This window comes from Narcine bancroftii, chromosome 2, assembly GCF_036971445.1.
Source record: "Narcine bancroftii isolate sNarBan1 chromosome 2, sNarBan1.hap1, whole genome shotgun sequence".
Classification (NCBI taxonomy): Eukaryota; Metazoa; Chordata; class Chondrichthyes; order Torpediniformes; family Narcinidae; genus Narcine; species Narcine bancroftii.
The window spans coordinates 188,030,338-188,053,589 of NC_091470.1; the positions used below are offsets into that span (position 1 = coordinate 188,030,338).

At 42.9% G+C, this 23,252-nt stretch overlaps 1 protein-coding gene across 4 annotated transcripts in view; it reads right to left on the reverse strand.

Annotated features, from left to right (window-relative positions):
• LOC138754797 (uncharacterized) overlaps positions 1–23,252 on the reverse strand; it is a 79,318-nt gene that overhangs the window by 44,497 nt on the left and 11,569 nt on the right. Inside the window, exon 3 of one of the 4 annotated variants that reach the window (XM_069919619.1) lies at positions 13,876–14,003. The exons of the other annotated variants lie outside the window; for them this stretch is intronic. The gene's annotated coding sequence lies outside the window, so the exon portion shown is untranslated. The remainder of the gene's footprint in view (positions 1–13,875; positions 14,004–23,252) is intronic. 4 annotated transcript variants of the gene reach the window in all.

Consider the following 23,252-nt stretch of genomic DNA (forward strand, 5'->3'; position numbering starts at 1 on the left):
GTAAAAGGCCATTTGACCCATGAGGTCGTACCACCCAATTAACCTACAACCCTGGTAAGTTTTGAACAGTGGGAGTAAACCGGAGCCCTTGGGAAAAGCCCACGCAGACACGGGGAGAACGTACTTTGACAGAGTATATAGTTATGTTTTTAGGAGATAAATTGGAAAGGTTTGTTAGAGTATGTCACATACAAATACTGGAGCTCTGCTAATGCTATACATATCGGGGCCTTTGCAAGAGCTTTGGAGAGTGCCCAAGAGACTTCACTAATGGATTGTTGTTTACAAAAAGGCAACAGATGAAAGAGCTTGTCGGAGCCACATATTGTCTGGAGCTGTTCTAAGAGGATCATGTGGTTTTGCAAGCAGAGAGAGTCAAACAGGCTTTTTCTCTCAGAGAAAGAGAGAGAGGGACACATAGAGATCACTTCTACATTATTACAACCGAGGTAAATATTTGGCAAGTCTATTCACTAACACCTTCACTATAATTTTATAATCTACATTTAATAAGGAAATAGGTCTATGCGAAGATACTTTCAATGGATTCCTATCTTTCTTAGGAATCAGTAATTATAGCACTTGAACAAGATTCCAGCAACAACTGCTCCTCGGTTACTTGCTGCAACACATCTCCAAATATAGAGGATAAATCTTCATAAAATACTTTATAAAATTCAACAGAAACTCTATCAACTCCTGGCGACTTTACATTTGGCATCTCTTGTATAGCCTCTTTAATCTCAAAATCTGTAAATGGAGCATCCAATTCTTTAACCTCATCCTCCCCTAAAACAGGTAAGTTTAATTTAGATAAATAGGATTCGATAGAACCAGTGTCCTGCTTTCCCTCAGAAGTATATAATTTTTGATAAAATGAATAAAACTGATCATTAATTTCCTGAGGTTTATAGGTAACTATTGAATTATTTTTCACAGCATTAATATTTCATAATGTCTGTTCTGTTTTTAATTGCCATGCTAATACCTTATGAGCTCGCTCACCAAGTTCGTAATAACGTTGCTTAGATTGATGAAGTAGACGCCCATACTGATAAGTTTGTAAAGTATTATAAGGTATTTTCACTTCATTAAAGCAGCTTTTTTGTCTTCTGAAGGTATCTTTCTGAAATTCCTTTTCCAATTCAGCAATTTGTTTCTCTAATATTAAACTTTCTGCCACATATTGCTTTTTAACTTTCGTAGTATAATTTGCCCTCGTAAATATGCTTTCAAAGCATCCCACGATACAAAATTACTACGTACTGAATTGACATTCTCAGCCAAAAACAAAGTAACCTACTCCTTAACAAAAGTAGGAATAAACTCTGGTTTCTTCAATAGCATTGTATTAAACTTCCATCTATAAGACGATTGTACTACTTCTGAACCTACACAGGAAAAAAATAACATAGAATGATCCGATATAACCTGACTTTTCTACTCAACCTGTAATACTCTACCTTGCAGATGTGCAGAAACCAAAAAAAAATCTATTCTCGTAAAAGAATCATGTCTGGAGGAATAAAAAGAAAAGTCTTTCTCTGTAGGATTTACTCTCTTCCAAACATCAACCAAATTCAAATCCTTCATCAAAGCTCCTATTTGTATTGCCGTCTTCGATTTCCTTATACTTTTCAGAGATCTATCCAATAAAGGATCCAAAACACAATTAAAATTTCCCCTGTCCAAAATATTATTATTGGCCTGATTAAGCAATAAAAAAGCCTCCAACATAACCTGTTCATCGTCTACATTAGGTGCCTAAATATTTAACAAAGTCCACGATTCAGCAAAAATTTTACAATTAACCATTAAAACCCTTCCAGCATTTCCTTCAAACAATTCCAACTCAAACAGTAATTTCTTATGAATTAAAATCGCTACACCCTTCGATTTAGAATTAAAAGAAGAAGAAAATACATAGCCAACCCACTATCTCTACAATTTCAAATGTTCTTTTTCGATCAAATATGTTTCTTGCAAAAAAGCATTATCAACTTTCATTTTTCTTATATAAGCCAAAACTCGTTTACGCTTAATTCGGTTATTCAAACCCTGGACATTAAAAGTTGCAAAATTCATTTCTTAATCTAATAATATATTCTACTACTATAAAATAATGCTCTCCTTCTAATTCCCTTAATATTCTAACCCTCCCCTTATGTAAAAATTCCCATAAAAACTAACAGTCCCCAAAACAAACTACTAAAAAAGTAGTAGCCCCCTAAAAATCTGGGTGTGGTAAAACCCACTAGTGGCAGACGACTAAAGGTCTCAGCGTCATCCATCCACCCCAGTCAGACTTTCACAAAGTACTGAAACAAAAATAATCAACCCAATGATTCCAGTCCCAATGATTGTTCCAGATCTTCAATGTCAAGAAGACTTTGTGTCAATTCAACTTTCTTCCCATTCTTTTCTTGTTTTCCATTCTTCCCATTTCCATTCCCATTTACCCTCCTCTCAGGTGACAATGGTGATGATCGTCCATTTCCTTGTAAATTTGGTAATGAATTAGCAAAAATTAATGCATCATGGTCATTTTCAAAGAATTGAGATTGAAAGTTCCCATAAAAAACTTTCAACACGGCCAGATAATGAAAGGCAAATTTATATCCCTTTTGCCACAATACTTCTTTGGCTGAATTAAATTCTCGGCGCCTTCTAATAATTTCTTGACTCAAATCCACATTAAAAACACCCTATTATTCTGGACCATCATTGGAGCCTAATTTTGCCATGCCTTCTGCACCGTCATTCGCAATATCATTTCTCTGTCCTGGTATTTCAAACAGCGAATCAAAACTGCTCATGGTGGTTGGCCTGGAAATGGTTTCTTCCTTAGTGCTCTATGTGCTCGATCTAACTCCAGACCATCCGGAATCCATTTCTTAAAAAACTTTACCGGATCAGAACCTTCTATATCTTCTGGAAGACCTACTATTTTTACATTATTTCTTCGACCCTGGTTTTCTAATGAATCAATCTTCTTCAATAATTCCTTCTTCTGGATCCCCCAAATCACAAACGAATCCTCCACTTTTTCCATTTTTTCTCTATTATGCTCCACTTGGTTTTTACATTCAAAAAAAGCTTCTTCAATATTTTTTTAAGTTTTCTTGTACAATGTCCACTGATTTTATACATCTTCTCTTTGGCTTGGCTTCGCGGACGAAGATTTATGGAGGGGGTAAAAAGTCCACGTCAGCTGCAGGCTCGTTTGTGGCTGACAAGTCCGATGTGGGACAGGCAGACACGATTGCAGCGGTTGCAAGGGAAAATTGGTTGGTTGGGGTTGGGTGTTGGGTTTTTCCTCCTTTGCCTTTTGTCAGTGAGGTGGGCTCTGCGGTCTTCTTCAAAGGAGGTTGCTGCCCGCCAAACTGTGAGGCGCCAAGATGCACGGTTTGAGGCGTTATCAGCCCACTGGCGGTGGTCAATGTGGCAGGCACCAAGAGATTTCTTTAGGCAGTCCTTGTACCTTTTCTTTGGTGCACCTCTGTCACAGTGGCCAGTGGAGAGCTCGCCATATAATACGATCTTGGGAAGGCGATGGTCCTCCATTCTGGAGACGTGACCCATCCAGCGCAGCTGACGTTGCAACCCGCCTCACGGACCCGTCCCCTGAAACCCTCTGGGATCAGTTGAAGACTACCATACTGCAATCCACTGAAGAGGTACTGGGCTTCTCCTCCAGGAAAAACAAGGACTGGTTTGACGAAAACAGCCAGGAAATCCAGGAGCTGCTGGCAAATACATCTTCTAACATCACTTTTAACTACATTAATATCTTGCTTCATACAAGTCATTTCTTCACATATAGTAGTCATTTTAGGTTTCACTTCCATAACTCCTTGAGTCATCTGAGTAGACATCTGTATTGACATATTTTCCATTTGATGAGCAATCCCTTCCAAAATTGTGAACACAGAATCCAGACCAGGCCTACCTTCTCTGGTCTCAGTCCCCATTTCTTCCTGTGAAAGTTCCTGTAATGTTGATCTTTCTTCCTCCTTTCACATCATAGGTCCTCTTCCAGTGCGGCTGCGGGTCTGGACGCCCGTCGACAACATGTCGACCTCGTCAGCCCACCGCTGTTCAGGCTCCCCCAAAGCCCACACCTTGTCCTGTAATTCCTGGACCCGCGCATACCCGGCAAAGTCACCGACCGCGCAGGTGCATCTTCCAACGCTGCACTTCGCGCTCCCGGATTGCCAGGCAGTATTGCGGGCTTGCAGGTCTGTCTTCGCTCTGCCAATCCATCTGCGCCCACGGACTCATGGGGGCGTGAGTCAGGGCTGGCCGAGTCCATCACTGAACCAGCACCATCTTGCAGTTGTGTGATCAGCACCAGCGTAATACTTAACCGAGCAGGAATCCTCTGAGGCTTGGGGACTCCAGTCGATGACTCGTGGCTTCAACTTGGTAAGTAGGCCTCAGTTCTTCAACACTTTTGTAAGGTAATTTCTTTTGCAATTGAGCTTTTGATTTTTTCACAATTGCAGCCATTGCAATCCTCCAATATTCCAAAGTCTGTAAATACTATTTTTAACCACTTTTACAAATTTTAAATTTGGGTATTTAGAAGTCTAACTGGGGGAAGGGAGGTGGAACCACATGTCTTCCCACTATGCCATCTTGATCAAACAGGTTTTATAAAAATATAAATGCTTCCGATAATATTCTTAGATTGATAACATTAGTCAATGCATTTAGACAGCAACCCACCCAATGGTGGTTGCGCTGGATGTGGAAAAAGCCTTTGATAGGGTCGAGTGGAATTTTTTGTTTTAGGTATTAGAGGTTTAATTTTGGCCCTTACTTTATAAGCTGGGTTAAGGCCTTGTATACAAACCCAACTGCTATGGTGGTGACAAATGGTAAAATTTCCTTATCATTTAACTTAACGCGTTCGACTCGACAAGGTTGTCCATTGTCATCTGCCTTATGTGCATTGGCTATTGAACCGTTAGCTCAGACAATAAGACAGAATGATAAGATTAAAGGAATGAAAATTGTGGAGGATGAATATAAGATTAATTTATTTGCGAACCATGTGCTGGTATATTTGACAGAACTGGAACAATCTTTGAAATATTTACAAGATTGTTAAAATTTGGAGAGTTATCTGGATATAAAGTAAATTGGGATAAGAGTGAAATATTGCCATTTGGGGTTGGAGATTATTCAGAATATAAAAGTATTATAAAATTGAAGTGGTCAGATAGAATTAAATATTTGGGAGTGGTAGTAAACGCAGACTACCAGTCTTTATATAAATTGAATTATGTTCTTTTATTAAAAAGGATTAAAATGGATTTGATTAAATGGAAAGATTTGCCGTTAACATTAATTGGTCGAGTAAATTGTGTTAAAATGAATATCTTTCCTCGAATTCAATATTTGTTTCAGTCTATACCATGTTTACTTTCAAAGGGTTTTTTTAAGGACCTGAATAGGGTAGTGTGGGAGTTTTTATGGAACATTAGCCCAAGTAACTTTCCGTAAACTTACATGGAAATATGCTTTAGGTGGATTGCAGTTACCTCACTTTCAAAATTATTATGATGCAGCTCAGTTGAAATTTGTTAGCAGATTGATGGATGTGGACCAACCTCCGAGTTGGGCAAAGGTGGAAATGGCTTGTATATCTGAAGTTAAGATACATTAGTTTATATTTAAATGGAATGTGGATTTATTGCAGGAATGTAATATGCCGATATTAAAACATTTGTTAAGGATATGGGTTAAAAGAAAGAGGGTTTTAGGATCAAAGGGTAAATTACCAATTCAAACCCTGTTATATCATAACCAGCTTATTCCTTTTTCAATGTTTAATAATGATTTAAGGAGATGGAATTCTCAGGGCATAAATATAATTCAGGACTGTTTTGAAGAAGGCCAATTTCCTTCTTTTATTCAATTGAGGGGGAAATTTGATATATCTGTAAATTCTCTGTTTGTGTATTATCAACAGAGCTTTGATAAAAGATAATTATGGAAAAGAGAAGAATTTACCCATAATGATGAAATTTGAGTTTTTGATTTCTTCTGTACCTAAGAAAGGTTATATTTCAGACATGTACCAATTGTTACAGGATAGTATGGATAAACCGGAATGGGAGAAATCTAGGCTAAAATGGGAAAGTGATTTAACCTATATTTTTCCGGAAGATAATTGAGAGATTATGTGTCATGATAGTGTAACTAAAGTGCATTATAATTTTTTACATCAGTTATATTTGCGGCCAGAGAAATTGAAAAAATATGGATTTAGTCATTCGGATTCTTGTTTGAGATGTGGATTATGTACTGGAACTTTTTTACATGCTGTTTGGTCTTGTTTTAAAGTACAACTATTTTGGAAAGGAATTAGATTGGTTTTGGAAAAATTATTTAAGATTAAATTGCTGTTAGACCCATCAATCTTTTTGTTGGGATATATGGTTTCTTTGAAAGGACGAGGGTTGGATAAATTTCAAATTGCATTTGTTCATTTGTTTGTTTAGAGTTATCTGTAGCACGAAAATGTGTAGCTGGTACTTGGAAGGATAATGTGGTTAATATAACACGCTGGCATAATGAGTTGAGAAATTGTATTATTATGGAAAAAATTACATGTAATCTGCATGATAATTATTCATTTTTTGTTAAAATGTGGTCTTCTTATTTGGAGTAGATGAATTTAGAAACACTGAAATATTCTTTATAATCATTGTATTATCATTATATTTGGCTCCCCTTAAGAAGGGGTGGGAGGGTGGTCAGGGTTTTTTTTAAATATATATATATATATATATATTTACAAAAACTTTATTTTTCTGTTATGTTTGACTATAAGTTGCCTAAATTCTTTTAAGTAAGGTTTTCAAAAAAGAAATACAGTGTTACAGCCAGTAACAGCAGCTGGGACTGGACAGGACAATCTGGAAAGCTCTTGGAAAACCCCATTTGGAAGACGGGTTGCGAGTTCTTGGTTCGGCCTGGTCAAAGCCCTTGTGGTTCATGCAAGAGGAGAGGTCTGGCTGTCTAATGTTTCACTTGGAATAAGAGAAACAAAAGGACACTCTGTGGTGACCTGAAAGAAAGAGGTTATCATCTGGAGAACCTTGAAGGGGGAAAGACACTGAAGTGGTTGATTAAAAAGGAATCAGTTGTGGATGTCCTGGAATAACAAATCCTCTCTCTGAAAACCGACAAGAACCTTCCTGAATGGTAACCATTTACCTTTCAAGCACCAAAGCCTGGTGAATTTTATAAAGGTTAAATTCCGTGCACAGTATAAGTATTGCCTGCAACCAGTGAACTTGAAGGAATGAGAAGTGAGATTGACTGTGAACTAAAGAACTTTTCTGAACCTACACACACAAATTACACACACGTGCACTTAGAGTTAGAAGGGGGTTAAGTTAGGTTAGTTAAGTCAGGTTAGTTAAGTCAATCGTGATAAGTTAATGTATGATCTGCCTTTTCATGTTTAAAGATAATTAAAAACAACTTTTGTTTAAATAACTATTTGTCTTGGTGAATATCTATTGCTGCTGGGTTTATGGGTCCTCTGAGCTTGTAACAGTACAAATCCATTACAGACAGTGCGGGATTTGATCTCCTGTCCCAATTGCTGGTGCTGTAAAGGCATTGCACTAACTGCTATGTCAACCGTGCTGCCAAAGTATTCTATGCTTCTCAGGTTTCTATTATCTCTCTCCTTCCTTCCCTTAAACCTATGCTCTTGGGACACCAATTTCCAAGGCGCTCTGGGTAAAAGATCCCAATCTATTCCTCTCATGATTTTGTACTCTCTTTTTAAACTCCCACAAATTTCCACATTTGCAAATTGTCACATACCCTATATACTTGTGTGTCAGTTGACCTTTGTGGGTCAATTTTTAGGGTAAAATGTATTACACTCATACTACTTTTGACTGCGGTAGGTACCTGCCTCGTTCGAGGCGGTGGGAGTTCTGATGGTAAGGCACATGGCCGAGACAGGGTAGTGCCCACGGTGGGATCCTCTGGAACCCCAGAGGGCAGGCAGTCAGGACCTAGGCGAGAATCCACAGTGGGATCATCGGCAGCCTAGGTGAGAGTCTACAGTGAGATCCTTGGGAGCTCTGGTGGGCAGGCAGCTGGGCAGTGGCAGATTAACTACCACCCAGGCCATAGGCTGTTTTAGTAAGGGCCCCCCTCCAGGGTCGGCGTCATGGGGGGCATTCGCGAACCATATCCACCCACCCATAGCACTAGCTTCACTGAAACAACTACACATTTTATTATGTTTTTGATTCCTGTCTCAAATTTAATATCTCCATCAATGCAAATGACGTTCAAATTACTTCTTCATTATTCAACCACAAGCATTTGGCAATACCAGATTAAAATTTAGAAACATCATGTTGTTTGCTTTGAACTTTGTAGTTACACAATATTATAACCTGTACCACAGGGTTGCAAAGTAACTGATCACACTGGTGTACAGCAACAGCACATTGTCAAATCACATCGGATCAAATCACAGGTTCTTCTGTTCACCCACTGATTGGAATCAAGATATTTATGTTGGCCTCATATAACGTGCGGCCCCTGTTCAATCCGATAATGCAGCTCAACGTTAATTTTAGCAGCCGATTTTGCTACCTTCATATAACGACAGGAAATGATTTTTTTTCCCCCAGGGTTGCCAATTAAAACTTGAACAATGGGTGTTTTTGTTTCAACACATTAAAGCACATCTCCATGGAGTTTCTCACCTATGGTTAGATTAAATGTTCACTCAACAATTATGCAAATATCTAGCAAAAAATTGGCCCTCTCTGGCCCATTTTATTACTTCATTTATGAACCACATTAAAAAGCATAAATAATCAGATGAAAATTGTATGTTTTATTAAAAATCCATTGATATTGACTTCACTAACGTCCATGCTAATTTGTATATTACCAATTAAGACCTTTTTTAGATCTTGTGATAGTACAGATCTATCACCAATGTATATAGTTACAGTATCTAGACTGTGTTTACAGCGATTGGCTGAGAACTTACCACACCTACTGTCTGGGCCTTAAAGGGTTGTGTCCCTAGCCAGGTTGGATCATTCCAGACTGATCGGCCACTTGTGAAGAGCTCCTGTCTTTTGCTAATAAAAGCCTTGGTTTGGATCAACAAGTCTTTGATTCTTTCGACGAGCTCTACAGATCTCAACGTTGAATTCGATCAGTGGTTGCTTTGTGACTGTCAAAGATTGCTTTGTTTTGCAGCCTGTAACACAGGGCCCTTAATTTAATTTCGGGGAGGCTGATAGGGAACAAACACCACATCGATAATCCACTGTCCATTTCAGAGAATGTATTCACATGGCGCTTTCGTTTGCATGCGCCAAGGAAGACCTTGGCCCGTGCATTAAAAGTGGATTTTATCTTATATTTATTTCAAAGAAGCACAATACATGAAGGCCAAATCAGATTAAACTATTTTATTACCATTAGTTTTCCAGTACTCCCATGCCCCACTTCCATGTAACTGTATTTGAATAGAAAATAAAATTTCCTGAAGTGTATGGGTTATTTATACTTCCCTGCATTATGATTACAATTGTTGGAATTAATGCTACAACAACAATTGGGTACAGAGTTAAAGACGGAAGGCAGGCAACCACAGGAATGCACGTTTCCCTTGCACTGGCACAGGCTGAGCGGTTCCAGCTCTGTGGGGGATTATGGGTAACGAAGATGGCCATCAAGCCGCTGCCACCCTTTTGCTTCTCTCTCTCTCTTTCTCTGACTGTAAGAGGCGCTTCAGGCAATTTCTGTCGGTGGCGAATCTGTAGATGTCCTCGATGGAGTGAGGTCTGGTGCCCCTGATGCCGCAGGTTGAATTAACGACTCTGGAGCGTTTTCCTGTCCTATGCATTGGCACCTCCATAATACAACTGGCCACAAATGCTCTCCATTGTACACCTGTAGAAATTTCAATGGCCTTTGGTGACATACCAAATCTCCTCAGGAAGTATCACTGCCGCTGAGCCTTCTTCATGATTGCTTCGACATGGAGGCTCTAGGACAGATCCTTGGAGATGTAGACACCCAGTCATTTGAAGTTCCTGTCCCACTTCACTGTGAACCCCTCAATAAGGACTGGAGTGTGTTCTCCTGATTTCTGCAACATCATCCAAGGTTTCAGAACCTTGCGGTCCAGGTCTTTCTTCCCCACCACAATGTGTTGGTCCTGGATGGTGACCAGTGGCCTTTTTATATACCGCTCCCAAAACACACAGCTTGGCCCTTTGCCAAAGAATGGAATCAGGAAGGAGACTATTTGCCTGGGTTCATCACAGGGTGTGGACATCAAAGACAATACCAGCATTTATTTTTCATTCCTGAGTGAATCGTACTTAAGCAGTGTGTGGCTGGAATCTGGAATGCCCCACCTGCAGATGTGGCCAAGGCAGGATGCACAAGGAAACAGTCATCGAACCATAGAACAGATTATAGCACAGAAAACGGGCCATTCAGCTCCTCTCGTCTGTGCCGAACGATTATTCTCCCTAGTCTCACTGACCTGCTCCAATCCCCCAATACCCCCTCCCATCTGTACCTGTCCAAATGTATCTTAAATGTTAAAATTAAGCCGACATTCACCACTTCAGCTGGCAGCTCATTCCACACTCCCACCACTCTCTGTTCCCCTTAATGATCCCCCTAAACTTCTCCACTTTTACCCCCTAACACATGTCCTCAGGTTTGTATCTCACCTACACTCAGAGGAAAAAGCCGACCTACATTTACTCTATCTATACACATCATAAAATCTATCAAATCTCCCCGCATTCTTCTATAGTCCAGGGAATAAAGTCCTAACCTGTTTAACCTTTCCATGTAATTCAGTTCCTTGAGTCCCAGCCACATCCTGGTAAATCTTCTCTGCTCTGTTTAAATTGTATTAACAGCTTTTCGGTAGTTAGGTGACCAGAAGTGCACACAATACTCCAAATTTGGCCTCACCAATGTCTTAGACAACTTTACCACAAGCATCTTTGCTCCTGTACTCAATACTTAAATTTATGAAGGGAGTAGCAGGAGGAGGGTACTCTTCCCGACAGCAGTCCTGTCACGCAGCACCTGTTCTTTACCAATTCCTCTCAGCCCCAATCTTTCTCAGCTGTAGCTTCCAAGAGGAAGATATACATGTCGACGTATCATGTCACCCCACAACCAAGTATAAAATCCGAACGTTAATATCCATGGTGATGGAGAACAGCATAAAACACTCTCATAACTCCTACGGTCCTACCATTAAATATTTCCATCCTGAAACATGTGTTTGGGAAGCTGGATTAATAGTAATGTTATTATAAAATAATAAAAATGTATTATAAACTTGTCTAATGTACCTTACAATAACAGCACAGCAAACGAAGCTAACAGTCACCATTTGCAACAGCTGACGAACAGTAAATAATCAGCCAGGGCCTCACGGTGCATCCTCTTTATACTGCCTTGTCAGGCCAATTACAATAAATCTCGCAGTGGCCAGTTAACTGTACTTTGAAACTTTTAAAGACAGGGGTTCAGAGGTTTACAATCCAGAGATCACTGGTGGTGGAGAGGGTGAACAAATGTAGGTTCTTGGGAGTCACTATCTCAGAGGATCTTTCCTGGACCCAACACACCAATGGCATCGTCAGCTCCTCTACTTCCTCAGGAGATTGCAGAGCTTCGGTACACCAGAAACCCTGGAAAATTTGTTGAGGTGTGGTGGAAAGTGCATTAACCAGCTGCATCATGGTCTGGTATGGGAGCACCAATAACCCTGAGCGTAAAGCCCTCCAAAAGGTAGTGGGAACAGCCCAGGGCATTACAGGTAAAACCCTCCCCTCTATTGAGTACATCTACAGGAAACACTGCCGTCAGAGAGCAGCAGCAATCATCGAAGACCCACATCACCCAGCACATGCTCTGTGCTCGCTGTTGCCATCAGGAATGAGATCTAGGGGTCACAAGACTCGCACCCACCAGGTTCAGGAACAGCTGCTACCCCTCCACCATCAGACTCCTCAATGACAAACTCAATCAGGGACTGATTACTTGTTTAAGGACTCTTGCTTGTGCACTTTTTGTTCTCCCTGTATTGCACAGTCAGTTTGTTTACATTCATTCGCTATTTACAGTGCTTTTATATATTTACAGTTCACGCTGTGTCCAGTTTACTTTTTGAATTCTGCCGCGCCCGCGGAAAAAAGGAATCTCAGGGTTGTATGTGATGTCATGTACGTACTCTGACAATAAATCTGAAATCTGAAACCCTCAAGTTTTCACTGATGAAGTGAGAGGAGGCACTGCACACTGGCCGATTCTAGAGAAGCCTGTAGCAGACATGGTCTGTTAATGGTGTCAAATGGATACGTTATATCAAGAAATGAAATGCGCATTTTTGCTCTTAAGTGCGCGAACAACAATCAAGAGCACTGCAAGGACTTCAAAGCCACTGCCTTGTGGTGCAGTCGTATTCAGAGAAATGAAGCAGAAAACTAATATAGCGCAGAAATTACCAGCAGATCTTGACAAGAAAATTACTAATTTCCATTGCTATTTAATACAATGTAAAAAACACAATTATCTATTAAGCAACATTGGAAACATGGATGAACCTCCCATGAGTGAAAGGCAAAAGTCTACAGATGCTGCGATTGTAGTAAAAACACACCGAAATGCTGGAGGAGCTCAGCCGGTCTCGCGGCATCCGTCAGAGACAAAGATGGTTGTTTCAGCCCTGAGCCCTTCTTCAAGGAATAAGGCAGAAGAGTAAGTCTCAGAATTCAGACAATGGTGGCTGGGGGAAGGAATCCAGACCAACAAAAGGTGTTAATTGGATGTAATAAGGGGAGAGGTAAGAATTGATCATGTCTGTGCGAAAGGGGACGGAAGGGAGAGAGACAGAGATATCTTATCTTCCGACTGGGCACCCTCCCACTGAGTGGCATTAACATAGAGTTCTCTGGCTTTCGTTAAACTCCCCTGCCATTTCTTCCCCCATTGCCTTTTCCTATCTCTGACTCTCCAGGCTCAGACCCTGACAATACATCTTTGTCTCCTATTGATGCTGAAAAGACCGGCTGAGTTCCTCAAGCATTTCAGCGTGTTTTTACTTGAATATGAACCTGGTTTGTAAAGGACTATTGGGGCAGTCAGTTCTCAGAGGTACATTTTTGAATGGGGGGGGGGGGGTTGGAAACCTACGCAGACATGGGAGAATGTAGAAACTCCTTACAGACGCCAGATTCGTACCCTCGTCACTGGCGCTGCTACAGCTAAGTGCTACGCTAACCATGCACCCTAACTGTACCCTGACAATAAATCTGAACTTTGAACAATCCAGAAGGTCATTCAGCCAAATGTACCTCTCCTGACTAACTATCCCATTCATCCTTCTCTATTCCCCACAACCTCTCCTCACCCACATGGCCATCCACACCCTGATTCTTGGACCCCCTCTCCCACACACAGGGGAGCAACTTCTAGCAACCAAGCAAAAAATTGGGATGTGGGAGGAACCCCTTCCAAACAGTGGCAGATTAACTACTATCTGAGCCCTCAGCTGAGCTTTAGTAAGGCCCCCGCCCCGCCCCAACTCTTCGACCGACACTAGCCCCTTTCACGCTTGCAAGTGGTCTGAGGAATTAACAGCCAATCGGCCTAAGGCTCTGGTGTAAAACAAAAATCTTCTCAATGCCACGTTTACAGACACAACCAGCTCTCTTTCAACATCAATGTTACTCAATCACTCCATTTACAAAATATATTCTTCTTTCCTGTTTTGTGCACCAGGGTGGATAATGCCACATGTTTCCACATTACATTCCTCCAGGGTGTTCTCACCCAGTGAGTTAGCTTGTACTCATCCATTGAAGTGCCCATATCTCCTCCTCTGTGCTCTTCTTCCCATCAGGAAACCTGAGTCTTTGGGTCCCATCAGCTGCAGCTTCCACAGAGGCCATGCACTGATTCTAGAATCAGAATCAGAATTTATTGTCAAGAAAATGTCAGGAAATGTGTTGTTTTCTGGCAGTATCACAGTGCAAACATTTCTATAAGCCACATTACAAAATAAATAAAAATAGTGCAAGAAAAAGTCACAATCAGGCAGGTTCTGTGGTTTGCTGTTCATTCAGGAATCTGATGGCAGAGGGGAAGAAGCTGTTTTTGTGTCGCTGAGCACTAGTCTTCCCCTTCCCGATGGTAGCAGAGTGAAGAGGGCATGGCCTAGGTGGTGGGGGGGTCCTTGATGCTTTCTTAAGGCACTGCATGTGGCAGATGACTTCGATGGGGTGGTCTGGTGCCTGTGATGTCGCAGGCTGAGTCAACAACCCTCTTGAGGATTTTCCTGTCCTGAGCGCTGGCACCTTGTACCAGAAGTAATGCAACCAGCAAGAATGCTCACCACAGTACACCTGTAGACATTTTTGAGAGTCTTCAGTGACATACCAAATCTCCTTTCTTTCTTTTTCATTCTTTTTTATTGGTTTTTATAATAAATAAATACAATGAAGAAAGGGGAACAAAAATACAATATTGCATATGTATAAGATAAAACTTCAAACAGTATAAACTCGGTTCTCCCTTCCACTGCACCGGGTGAAGACAGAGGAATCTCCTTAAACTCCTCACAAAGTATAGCCGCTGGTGAGCCCCTTTCACGATTGGATCGACATGGAGGCCCTGGGATGGAGATGTTGACACCCAGTTCTCGACCCTCTCCACTTGTTGAGGACTTGGTCCGTCATCTCCTGATTTCCTCCTGGAATCCACAATCATTTCCTTGGTTGATGCTGTGACACCACTCAACGAGCCGTCTCCCTCCTGGACGCTTCCTCATTGCCGTCCGTGATTCTGCTGACGACTGTGGTGTCAACGGCAAATGTGTAGATGGTGTTTGAATTGTGCCAAGCCACACGGTCTAAAGAGAGCAGAGCAGTGGGCTAAGCACACATCCTTGAGGTGCACTTGTGTCCATCGTCAGTGAGGAGGAGCTGTTGTTTCCAATTCATATCACTGACTGTGGTCTTCTGGTGAGGAAGTCAAGGAACCAGTTGCAGAGGCCCAGGGCTTGGAGCTTGTTGACCAGCACAAAGGGAATAATGGTGTCAATGAAGGGCAGCTGGATGTATGAGATGATGTTGTCTAGGTGATCCAGAGTTGAGTGGAGAGACAGTGATATTGCACCAGCTGTGGAGCAATCGTGAAGATAGGTGAATTGCAGTGGGTCCAGACCTTTTACTTGGATACGTGTTAATTCTGACTATCCCCATTCTACAATCCCTGATTAGTTACATCCCATCAACGGGAGGAAGATCCACATTCCTACTCTTTGCTTTCTGTCTCAATCCAAATTGCGCCCCCCCCAACCAATTCATTCACCTACTGACCAGCCTCCGGTGTGAAACCTCATAGAAAACTGTCGGAACACATCACATCGACTGGTTTCCCCAGCAGATTCATCGCACAATCTTTGGCCTATCCTCCTCGCCTGACATTCAGTGAACAGGTCAGTTCTCAGTTTCCTTTCTCAAAATTCATACTTGCTCCCCTCCAGGATCTAGAAGGGTTAAGCAGTGCATTCAGGATTTATTGAGATGCCTCTCCTTCAAGACTGTGCGCTAGATCAGTTTGTTCACCTCGCCGCGACAAGTGCTCTGTCACACTTTTGAAACTGATATTATTTTCCTCCAGTTTCACATCCTTGCTACTCTAGTGTATTTGCACATGTCCACACTAATGATACAGGCCATCACTTCTAGTTGTTCTCCCTCCTCTTTCGGTGTTCTGCAACCAGTCAGTGGATTCCTGGGAAGCAACATTCCATCCTGGACTTACACTTCTGACCACCTATTCTCGCACAATAGAGACTGATCTAGAGAACATAGAAGGATTTCTTCACTCATGGGGTGGCAAACCTATGGTCCTAGGGCCAACTGCGGCTTCTTTCCAATTTATAAGTGGCCCAAGGTGAATTTTAAAAATAAAAGATAATATGGCCCATTAGAACATAGTGTCTAACAATAATTTGCACTGTATGTACATTTTGCACTGGTTTTCAAGCATTTTCTTTCCACAGAATTAATCCCTATGCCATAGGTGCTCTGTGATCAGTAAGGTATTGCTTCAAGTGGGATGTGGGAGGAAAGAAAAAGTTTGAAAACTATTGTTTTAATCATCCCTAATTGACTCATTATGTGCATGGTTTCATAACTCCAAAGGAAATGGGCCAATGACAATTTTTCTCAAGCAAAATATTTCAGTGACAATTGGGCCAAGAACAGTGGTTCTCAACCTTTATTCCCACCTTAAGCAATCCCTTACTAATCACAGAGCACCGACAGCATAGGGATTACTTAAAGTGGGATGTGAGTGGGAAGAAAAAGTTCAAAAACCACTGCACTAGACCAACCACTGCAAATGCGACTCATCAATGAAAGCATTTACCTCAGTTGAAAACAAACATTTACTTCTGTTAAAAAAAACTTATCACAATTTAAAAAAAAACCTTTACCTCAGTTAATTAAACATGGTGGAAGTGTAAAGACGGAAAATAGTGAGGGAGTGCCGAAAATTTCAGACGTGGTGGGAAAATGAAATACTACTTCACAGAAGTCGGGAGAAGTGTGTTTGTTTGATTTGCAAGGAATCTGTTAACTTTAATAGCTACAGATTTACACATCGCATCATAATCATTAAGGTGGACACTGGGGTCACAAGCTGTGCTAAGAGTTGTGGAGGAATGTTGGAGACGGCCTTGCACCTTTCTTGATCTTTTTTTTAATTTTGCATGGTTTTTTGAATGAGAGTTTTAAAGAGTTTTATTGTATTCATTGAAATTGAATTTAAGGGTAGCAGATTCAGAAATGCCAACTGTAATATGTGAGCACATCAATAAACTACTGTAACGTCAACAGTTAAACTGTTCATTGGTGTTGTATATTTATTTTGATAGAAAATGAATTTTCAATGACACAGGGGTTTTCTGGTCTAAAAACACCTTTTTTTTCTTGCAGGGTGTTATGTACCAGACCAGCAACAATAGAAATTCACCAAGACCATGGTATCTTCAAATCCCCTCTATCTACTGCACCCATTGTATCCTCAAAGAATTCCAGCAAGTTTGTCAAACAAGACCTGCCCTTTCTGGATCCCTGCTGCATCTGTCTGATGGAACCCCTTCGTTCTAAATGTCTCACTATTTCATCCTTAATGACAACTTCTTGCATTTTTCCGATCAAAGACATTAAGCTGTTACGAGCCCTAAGGACCCCAAAACCCACCAGCAATAGATAGTCACCAAGACAAGTAGTTTTTAAAAACAAAAGTTATTTTTAATCAACTTTGAACATGAAAATAAAATCAAACATTAACTTATCTCTATACTTAATTAACCCCCTTCTAATTCTAAGCGCATGTGTATGTAATGTGTGTGTAAATTTAAGAAAAGTTCTTTGGTTCCCAGTTCAATCTCATTTCTCCTTCCAAGTTCTCTGGATGCAGGCAATTCTCCTACTGTGCACAGAATTTAACATGTACAAAGTTCACCAGGCTTTGGTGCTCGAAAGGTAAATGTTTTCCACTCAGCAAGGTTCTTGTAGAATTTCCACAACTGAGGTACCACCATTAGTCACGTGAATGTCTCATTGATGAAACTTGCCCCATCAAGGTTTTCCAGATGGTAACTTCTTTCTTCAAGCCACCACAGAGTTCCTTTCCTCTTACTCCACGAGAAACTTCAGACAGATAGCACTTCCAGCATCCACTGCTTTGGAACTTTTCATCAGTTTCAACCAGCTCTTCCTGGCTTGCACACACACACTAGCTGACCGAGAGAGCTTCTCACTTCTCTCTCCCTCTCTCTCCAATTGAGACTTCCAAAAAACCATATGATTCACTCACTTGCAAAGCCCCCACCTTCTTCAGCAAACAAGAGGAGTTCTTTCTTTTGCTCAAGCTGTTGTTAGATAAACAAAACCAAGGCGTGACATTCCTGTAAGCACCCTGCAGAAAAGTACTTGTAGTCATCCTGGCTCCAGTTCCAAACAATTTATGACGTCAGTTTAATTAACACCTACTTTTGAAAGGTGCTTACGTTCTCCAGAGATCTTCAATCTTTCAAATAAGATCGGTTTTAAAATGTGTGCATGTATGCACACCAAATCTTACCAAATTCCCCCCAAATATTACCAAATTCTCCCAAAATGTTATAATCATTATAAAGCTAACTGGCCAATAGTTACCAGTCTTCTGCCTACATCCCTTTTGGTGTGACATTTGCTGTCTTCCAATCTGCCAGGTCCTGCCCAGAGTGCAGAGCATTTTGATAAATGGCTACCAACGGATCGACTATAACTCCTTCCATTTCCCTCAGTATCCTGGCTTGCCATCAGGACCAGGGGATTTGTCCGCTTTCAGTCCCATTAGTTTGCTCATCACTCTCTCTTTTGTAATAATTATATTATCAAGGCCCTCACCTCCCTTCGCATCCCTATCACCACTCTTTGGCATGCTGGACATGTCTTCCACTGTGAAGACTGACATAAAATATGTTCAATGCCTTAGCAATTTCTTTATCAGTTTCCTTCAGTTTCCCTTTCTCATCTTCCAAGGGACTTCTGCTGACTCTAGTCACCCTCTTCCACATTATATATTTTGCTATCTGTTTTTATGATAATTTTGTGCTAATTTACCTTCATAATTCTTCTTTCTTTATTTCTTGTATAGTTGTCCTTTGTTGCCTTTTAAAGTTTTCCCAATCTTTCAGTTTCCCACTACTCTTAGCTACTTTGTACACATGAGCACTGCACTGCACTCCACCTAAAAGCTCCTTTGCGCAGGCCCGAGGACAGGTCCACGTCCTCCCCCTCCACGTCCTCCCCCTCCACGTCCTCCCCCTCCACGTCCTCCCCCTCCACGTCCTCCCCCTCCACGTCCTCCCCCTCCACGTCCTCCCCCTCCACGTCCTCCCCCTCCACGTCCTCCCCCTCCACGTCCTCCCCCTCCACGTCCTCCCCCTCCACGTCCTCCCCCTCCACGTCCTCCCCCTCCACGTCCTCCCCCTCCACGTCCTCCCCCTCCACGTCCTCCCCCTCCACGTCCTCCCCCTCAAAAGATGCTCACAAACTCAAGCTAGCATGCTGGAACATCAGAACCATGCTAGACAAGACTGACAGCCACCGACCTGAACGTCGGTCTGCCCTCATTGCACATGAACTCCTCAGACTTGACATCGACATAGCCGCTCTCAGTGAAGTCCGCCTGGCAGATGTAGGCAGCCTCCAAGAACGCGGCGCGGGCTACACACTCTACTGGTCTGGCAAGCCTTCGGATGAACGACGCCTATCTGGTGTAGGCTTCATGGTCAAGAGCTTCATTGCCTCCAAACTCGAAAACCTTCCGACAGGCCTCTCGGACCGAATCATGTCCATGCGACTCCCACTTCAAAACAAGCGTCACATCACCCTCATCAGTGTCTATGCTCCAACCCTCCAGGCGGAACCAGCAGAAAAGAACAAGTTCTACACCGACCTGCGCAACCTCATCCAACGTACCCCTACAGCCGACAAGGTTGTCATCCTGGGCGACTTCAACGCTCGTGTCGGCAAAGACTCAGAAACCTGGCCAGGAATCCTGGGCAAGCATGGCGTCGGCAAGTGCAACGACAATGGGCGCCTCCTGTTGGAGCTCTGCGCAGAACAGCGGCTTGTCATTACAAACACCCTTTTTCAGCAGAGGGACAGCCTTAAGACCACCTGGATGCATCCCCGATCCAAACACTGGCACCTCCTGGACTACATCCTGGTGCGAGAAAGTGACAAACAAGATGTGCTCCACACCAGGGTCATGCCTAGCGCGGAATGCCACACTGACCACCGGCTGGTTCGCAGCAAGCTCAACCTTCACTTCAAGCCAAAGCCCAGGAACAATAAAGCCCCCAGAAAGAGGTTCAATGTTGGAAAACTGCAGTCAGACGAAGCGAGAGGAAACTTCCAGGCAAACCTCAAAGCAAAGCTCGACGTTGCAACCCGCCTCCCGGACCCGTCCCCTGAAACCCTCTGGGATCAGTTGAAGACTACCATACTGCAATCCACTGAAGAGGTACTGGGCTTCTCCTCCAGGAAAAACAAGGACTGGTTTGACGAAAACAGCCAGGAAATCCAGGAGCTGCTGGCAAAGAAGCGAGCTGCCCACCAGGCTCACCTTACAAAGCCGTCCTGTCCAGAGAAAAAACAAGCCTTCCGTCGCGCATGCAGCCATCTTCAGCGCAAACTCCGGGAGATCCAAAATGAGTGGTGGACTAGCCTCGCCAAACGAACACAGCTCAGCGCGGACATTGGCGACTTCAGGGGTTTCTACGAGGCTCTAAAGGCTGTGTACGGCCCCTCACCCCAAGTCCAAAGCCCGCTGCGCAGCTCAGACGGCAAAGACCTCCTCAGCGACAAGATCTCCATCCTCAACCGATGGTCAGAACACTTCCAATCTCTTTTCAGTACCAACCACTCAGTCCAAGATTCCGCCCTGCTCCAGCTCCCTCAACAGCCCCTAAGGCTAGAGCTGGATGAGGTTCCCACCCTGGATGAGACATATAAGGCAATCGAACAACTGAAAAGTGGCAAAGCAGCAGGTATGGATGGAATCCCCCCAGAAGTCTGGAAGGCTGGCGGCAAAACTCTGCATGCCAAACTGCATGAGTTTTTCAAGCTTTGTTGGGACCAAGGTAAACTGCCTCAGGATCTTCGTGATGCCACCATCATCACCCTGTACAAAAACAAAGGCGAGAAATCAGACTGCTCAAACTACAGGGGAATCACGTTGCTCTCCATTGCAGGCAAAATCTTCGCTAGGATTCTACTAAATAGAATAATACCTAGTGTCGCCGAGAATATTCTCCCAGAATCACAGTGCGGCTTTCGCGCAAACAGAGGAACCACTGACATGGTCTTTGCCCTCAGACAGCTCCAAGAAAAGTGCAGAGAACAAAACAAAGGACTCTACATCACCTTTGTTGACCTCACCAAAGCCTTCGACACCGTGAGCAGGAAAGGGCTTTGGCAAATACTAGAGCGCATCGGTTGTCCCCCAAAGTTCCTCAACATGATTATCCAACTGCACGAAAACCAACAAGGTCGGGTCAGATACAGCAACGAGCTCTCTGAACCCTTCTCCATTAACAATGGCGTGAAGCAAGGCTGTGTTCTCGCACCAACCCTCTTTTCAATCTTCTTCAGCATGATGCTGAACCAAGCCATGAAAGACCCCAACAATGAAGACGCTGTTTACATCCGGTACCGCACGGATGGCAGTCTCTTCAATCTGAGGCGCCTGCAAGCTCACACCAAGACACAAGAGAAACTTGTCCGTGAACTACTCTTTGCAGATGATGCCGCTTTAGTTGCCCATTCAGAGCCAGCTCTTCAGCGCTTGACGTCCTGCTTTGCGGAAACTGCCAAAATGTTTGGCCTGGAAGTCAGCCTGAAGAAAACTGAGGTCCTCCATCAGCCAGCTCCCCACCATGACTACCAGCCCCCCCACATCTCCATCGGGCACACAAAACTCAAAACGGTCAACCAGTTTACCTATCTCGGCTGCACCATTTCATCAGATGCAAGGATCGACAATGAGATAGACAACAGACTCGCCAAGGCAAATAGCGCCTTTGGAAGACTACACAAAAGAGTCTGGAAAAACAACCAACTGAAAAACCTCACAAAGATAAGCGTATACAGAGCCGTTGTCATACCCACACTCCTGTTCGGCTCCGAATCATGGGTCCTCTACCGGCACCACCTACGGCTCCTAGAACGCTTCCACCAGCGTTGTCTCCGCTCCATCCTCAACATCCATTGGAGCGCTCACACCCCTAACGTCGAGGTACTCGAGATGGCAGAGGTCGACAGCATCGAGTCCACGCTGCTGAAGATCCAGCTGCGCTGGATGGGTCACGTCTCCAGAATGGAGGACCATCGCCTTCCCAAGATCGTATTATATGACGAGCTCTCCACTGGCCACCGTGACAGAGGTGCACCAAAGAAAAGGTACAAGGACTGCCTAAAGAAATCTCTTGGTGCCTGCCACATTGACCACCGCCAGTGGGCTGATAACGCCTCAAACCGTGCATCTTGGCGCCTCACAGTTTGGCGGGCAGCAGCCTCCTTTGAAGAAGACCGCAGAGCCCACCTCACTGACAAAAGGCAAAGGAGGAAAAACCCAACACCCAACCCCAACCAACCAATTTTCCCTTGCAACCGCTGCAATCGTGTCTGCCTGTCCCGCATCGGACTGGTCAGCCACAAACGAGCCTGCAGCTGACGTGGACTTTTTACCCCCTCCATAAATCTTCGTCCGCGAAGCCAAGCCAAAGAAAAAGAAGACACATGAGCTTTTAATTTTATACTATTATTAATTTCCTTAGTTAACCAAGGCTGACTCTTCCCTCTCTTACTGCCTTTATTTTTAACAGGAATATATTTTTGTTGACCACTGTCAAAAATCTTTTTGAAAGTCTTCCACTGTTCTGCCAACTAGCCTGTGCTCACAGTCCATGCTGACCAATTCCTCCCTCATCCTGTTGTAGCCTCCCCTGTTCAAGCATTATACACTAGTTTTAGATCTAACTATTGCACCCTCCATCTGTCTGAGAAATTCAATCATTGCTTGTTCCAAGAGGGTCTCTAACTATTAGACCATTAATTTTACCTATCTCATTACACAATACTAGATCTAAAATAGCATTCTCCCTTGATGGTTCCTTAACATGCTGCTCAAGAAGCTATCACAGATGATTTCTATGAAGTCATCCTCCAGACTCCCTCGACCATCTTGATTTCCCCCATGGCAACTGCCATTCCGTTCTTACCTGCCTCAGCTATCTCTTGGTTAATTGCCTGTGCCACCGTGCTACTGTTATTTGGTAGGATCTGTCATGATAATGAATATGTATGAGATGTACCGGAAGTCACGTGGTATGAGAGAGAGATAAGAACACAAGCAGGAGAACAAAGGAAACCGGAGAATAAAAAGACACTAAGAAGTTTACCTGATAAACTTGTGTTTAATGTTTTATTAACTTCACATTTTGGGCCACAAATGTGACATTGGCGACAAGGATTAAAGAAGCTTGAAGAAAATTAAAGACTAAACAAGATTACAGAGGTTTACAGACAACTTCAAGGTGATAAGAATTTTCTCTGTGACTCAGTACTTTTGGAGCTGGAATA